Genomic DNA, 6,000 nt, shown 5'->3' on the forward strand with positions numbered 1-6,000 from the left:
ACACTCCCCGGCAACGGCGCCAGAAAAGAGTCTTGATGACCCACAAGTGTAGGGGATCTATTGTAGTCCTTTCGATAAGTAAGAGTGTCGAACCCAATGAGGAGCAGAAGGAAATGATAAGCAGTTTTCAATAAGGTTTTCTCTGCAAGCACTGAAATTGTAGGTGATAGATAGTTTTGTGATAAGATAAACGGATTTGCCCCTAGTTTCGAAGCATGCTCAAATTTACCCCTCTGCCATTATGTGCCATTACAGAAATGCCCTTCCGTGCCATTTCCGTTTGGTCAAAGGGCTTTGACCGTTTTCCTGACGTTTAATGGACATTTTTGCCCCTCAATGCACTTGCCACTTACAGGTGGGGCCTACCCCAGGAAAAATAACTCTCTTCCTCTCATCCCCTCTCTGACTTACACATGGACCCCACCAATATAAAAAAACTCTCTCCCTCTCTCGGAATCTCTCTCTCCCTCTTGGCGGCTCGGCCGGTGGCTGGCGCCGGCGAGGGCCAGCGTGCCTGCGCCTAAGGACCACAGTGGCAAGCTCAGGGTGGTACGGCTGAGGGGGTGGAGCCGCCGCCCGCAGCTATCGCCAGAGCTATCATCGGAACTAAATCCTGAGAGCACGTGAGATCTTCTGCCGGCGACGCCGTTGCTAGCCACCGCGGCCGGAGTCCAAATCAAGCAGCACGAGCATGTCCATGAGCTTTGGCGGGCGCCTCTCCTTCGTCCTGCGCAGTGGATCTGGCCTGGGGCTGCCCGTAGACGACGCCCGGGACGTCGAACTCCGCCATGGCCATTGCTCTTCCCGTCCTAAATTCAGCCGCTCTAAGCCATTGTTGACCTACCCAACCCCTGTTCCGTCGTCAAGGAAAGCAGGTGCCCCTACTCCGCTCTTCCCCTGCCCGATTTCGTGCCCGGAGCACCCTGACAGAATCCGGCTGCCATGACCAACCTTGGTTGGCTCGGTCGTGCACGCGCCCATCTACACCCTGCCGCTCCTACTGAGCTTGGCGCATCTCGCGCAGCTTGCGTGCCTCGCGCAGTAGGCGCCGTCCTCCCATGGTCATCCTCCTCCCCTATGGCGAGCCGCCGGTGAGTGCAGGTGCTCATGGCTGGGAACACATGGACCGGGGGTGTTTACCCTCATAGTGGGTCCCGTCGGGAGGAGATGGATGAGAGATTTTTTTCGTTTTTTCCTGGGTAGGTCCCACCGGTAAGTGGCTGACCCACGGGAGGGCTGAGTTGGCCTAGTTTTCCTTTTATTTTTTAGAAGGGGTCCCGCATGTAAGTGTCACATGGATTCAGGGGCAAGTTGTCCAACTAACGTCCAGAAAACGGTCAAAGCCCTTTGACCGGACGATAACGGAGTGGAAGGGCATTTCTATAAGTGCACATAACGGCGGAGGGGCATTTTTGAGCAGGCTTTCGAATTAGGGGTATATCTGATTAGGTGGTTCGAGTTAGGGACAGAAATGCAAATGACCCAAGTAAATAAAGGCAGCAAGGTGGCCCAATCCTTTTTGTAGCAAAGGATAAGCCTGGACAATTTCTAATAATGATAAAGGAGCTCCCGAGGACACATGGGAATTATCGTCAAGCTAGTTTTCATCACGTTCATATGATTCGTGTTCGGTACTTTCATAATTTGATATGTGGGTGGACCGGTGCTTGGGTACTGCCCTTGCTTGGACAAGCATCCCACTTATGATTAACCCCTATTGCAAGTGTCCGCAACTACAAAATAAGTATTAAGGTAAACCTAACCACAACATTAAACATATGGATCCAAATCAGCCCCTAACGAAGCAACACATAAACTAGGGTTTAAGCTTCTGTCACTCTAGCAACCCATCATCTACTTATTACTTCCCATGCCTTCCTCTAGGCCCAAATAATGATGAAGTGTCATGTAGTCGACGTTCACATAACACCACTAGAGGAAAAGACAACATACATCTCATCAAAATATCGAACGAATACCAAATTCACATGACTACTAATAGCGAGACTTCACCCATGTCCTCAGGAACAAACATAACTACTCACAAAGCATATTCATGTTCATAATCAGAGGAGTAATAATATGCATTAAGGATCTGAACATATGATCTTCCACCAAGTAAACCAATTAGCATCAACTACAAGGAGTAATCAACACTACTAGCAACCCACATGTACCAATTTGTGGTTTTGATACAAGATTGGATACAAGAGATGAACTAGGGTTTTGAGAGGAGATGGTGCTGGTGAATATGTTGATGGAGATTGACCCCCTCCCGACGAGAGGATCGTTGGTGATGACGTTGGTGATGATTTTCCCCTCCCGGAGGGAAGTGTCCCCGGCAGAACATCTCCGCCGGAGCTCTAGATTGGTTCCGCCAAGGTTTCGCCTCATGGCGGTGGAGTTTCGTCCCGTAAGCTTGCCCACAATTTTTTCCAGGGTAAAAGCCCTCATATAGCAGAAGATGGACACCGGAGGGCCACCAGGGGGCGCAGGAGATAGGGGGCGCGCCCAGTAGGGGGGGCACCCTCCTGGACAGGGTGTGGCCCCCATGGTGTACTTCTTCCTCAATAATTCTTAATAAATCCAAAATATGTTTCGTGGAGTTTCAGGACTTTTGGAGCAGTGCAGAATAGGTTTCCAATGTTTGCTCCTTTTCCAGCCAGAATTCCAGCTACCGGCATCCCCCTCTTCATGGTAAACCTTGTAAAATAAGAGAGAATAGCCATAAGTATTGAGATATAATGTGTAATAACAACCCATAATGCAATAAATATTGATATAAAAGCATGATGCAAAATGGACGTATCAGTGGGTGTGCATCCAACTTGCTTGCTCACGAAGACCTCGGGCATTTTGAGGAAGCCCATCATAGGAATATACAAGCCAAGTTCTATAATGAAAAAATTCCCACTAGTATATGAAAGTGACAGCATATGAAACTCTCTATATGAAGAACATGGTGCTACATTGAAGCATAAGTGTGGAAAAAGATAGTAACATTGCCCCCTTTTTATTTTTATTTTCTTTTTCCTTTTTCTTTTCTTTTTTCTTTTGGCCCTTTTTTCTTTGGCCCTTATTTTTTTCTTTGGCTCTTATTTTTTTCTTTTTGGCCTTTCCCCTTTTTTTGTTTGGGGACAATGCTCTAATAATGATGATCATCACACTTCTATTTATTTACAACTCATGAATTACAACTCAAAACAAGATATGACTCTATATGAATGCCTCCGACGGTGTACCGGGATGGGCAATGAATCAAGAGTGACATGTATGAAAATTTATGCATGGTGGATTTGCCACAAATACGATGTCAACTACATGATCATGCAAGGCAATATGACAATGATGATGCGTGTCATGATGATAAACGGAATGGTGGAAAGTTGCATGGCAATATATCTCGGAATGGCTATGGAAATGCCATAATAGGTAGGTATGGTGGCTGTTTTGAGGAAGATATAAGGAGGTTTATGTGTGATAGAGCGTATCATATCATGGGGTTTGGATGCACCGGTGAAGTTTGCACCAACTCTCAAGGTGAGAAAGGGCAATGCACAATACCGAAGAGGCTAGCAATGATGGAAAGGTAAGAGTGTGTATAATCCATGGACTCAACATTAGTCAAAAGAACTCATATACTTATTGCAAAAATCTACAAGTCATCAAAAACCAAGCACTACGCGCATGCTCCTAGGGGGATAGATTGGTAGGAAAAGACCATCGCTCATCCCCGACCGCCACTCATAAGGATGCACAATTTAAGAACACCTCGTGTTTCAAATTTGTTACACAACTTTAACCATACGTGCATGCTATGAGACTTGCTAACTTCAACACAAGCATTCTTTCAATTCATAATCACCCAACTAGCATGACTTTAATATCACTACCTCCATATCTCAAAACAATTATCAAGTATCAAATTGATCATAGCATCCAATTCACTTCCTATGATAGTTTTTATTATACCCAACTTGGATGCCTACCATTCTAGGACCAATTTTATAACCATAGCAAATACCATGCTGTTCTAAGAGACTCTCAAAATAATATAAGTGAAGCATGAGAGACTAACAATTTCTACAAAATTAAGCCACCGCCGTGCTCTAAAAGATATAAGTGAAGCACTAGAGCAAAAGCTATCTAGCTCAAAAGATATATGTGAAGCACATAGAGTATTCTAATAAATTCCAATCAAGTGGGCTTCTCCCAAAAGGTGTGTACTACAAGGATGATTGTGGAAAACTAAAAAGCAAATACTAATATCATACAAGACGCTCCAAGCAAAACACATATCATGTGACAAATAGAAATATAGCTCCAAGTAAAGTTACCAATGAACGAAGATGAAAGTGGGGATGCCTTCCGGGGGCATCCCCAAGCTTAGGCTTTTGGCTATTCTTGAATATCTTGGGGTGCCATGGGAATCCCCAAGCTTAGGCTCTTGGCACTCCTTATTCCATAGTCCATCAAATCTTTACCCAAAACTTGAAAACTTCACAACACAAAACTCAACAGGAAATCTCATAAGCTCCATTAGTGAAAGAAAGAAAAACCACCACATAAGGTACTATAATGAACTCATTCTTTATTTATATTGGTGTTAAACCTATTGTATTCCAAGTTCTCTATGGTTCATACCACTTAATACTAGCCATAGATGCATCAAAATAAGCGAAAGCATGTTTCTGTGAATTAACAAAATTATTTTCGTGCGTGCAAAGTTTCTATTTTTCAGCAGAATCAAATTAACTATCACCATAGGTTATCCTATAGGTTCTACTTGGCACAAACACTAATTAAAACATAAAAACACATCTAAATAGAAGGTAAGTGCAAGATTTATTACTAAACAGAAACAAAAACAAAAAACACAAATAAAATTGGGTTGCCTCCCTACTAGCGCTATCGTTTAACGCCCCTAGCTAGGCATAAAAGCGAGGATAGATCTAAGTGGGGCCATCTTTGGCACTCAATTCATAAGTAGCTCACATGATAGATTCATAAGGTAATTTAACTTTCTTTCTTGGAAAGTGCTCCATGCCTTTCCTTAATGGAAATTGGAATCTAATATTCCCTTCCTTCATATCAATAATCGCACCAATCGTTTTAAGGAAAGGTCTACCAAGAATAATAGGGCAAGAAAGATTGCAATCTATATCAAGAACGATAAAATCTACGGGCACCAAATTTGTATTTGCAACAATGAGAACATCATTGATCCTTCCCATTGGCTTTTTAATGGTGAAATCTGCAAGGTGCAAATTTAAAGAGCAATCATCAAGATCATAGAAACCTAGAATATCACATAAAGTTTTCAGAATCATGGAAACACTAGCACCCAAATCACATAAAGCATAACACACATGATCTTTAACTTTAATCTTTATTGTAGGTTCCCACTCAACATTAAGTTTTCTAGGTATAGAAGCTTCCAAATTAAGCTTTTCATCAAAAGATTGCATCAAGGCATTAACAATATGTTTGATAAAAGCTTTATTTTGACTATAAGCATGAGGAGAATTCACAACGGATTGCAACAAGGAAATACAACCTTCTAAAGAACAATTATCATAATTAAATTCCTTGAAATCCAAGGTAGTGGGTTCAATGCTATTTAAAGTCTTGACCTCTCCAATCCCTCTTTTACCAAATTTAGCATCAAGATCTAAGAACTCCAAATCATTGGGACGCCTTTTAACTAAAGTTGACTCATCTCTAGTCCCATCATTATTAAGATTCATATTGCAAAACAAAGATCTAATAGGGGATACATCAATAACTTTAAGATCTTCATCATTATTTTCATGGAAACTAGAAGAACACGCCTTTACAAAGCAATCTTTCTTAGCACGCAATATAGCGGTTCTTTCTTTGCACTCATCAATGGAAATTCTCATAGCTTTGAGAAACTCATTGATATCATGCTTAGGAGGAGTAGATCTAAGTTTCAAAGAATCAACATCAAGCGAGAGTCTATCAATATTCCTAGCCAAA

This window comes from Triticum aestivum, chromosome 4B (genome assembly GCF_018294505.1).
Source record: "Triticum aestivum cultivar Chinese Spring chromosome 4B, IWGSC CS RefSeq v2.1, whole genome shotgun sequence".
Classification (NCBI taxonomy): domain Eukaryota; kingdom Viridiplantae; phylum Streptophyta; class Magnoliopsida; order Poales; family Poaceae; genus Triticum; species Triticum aestivum.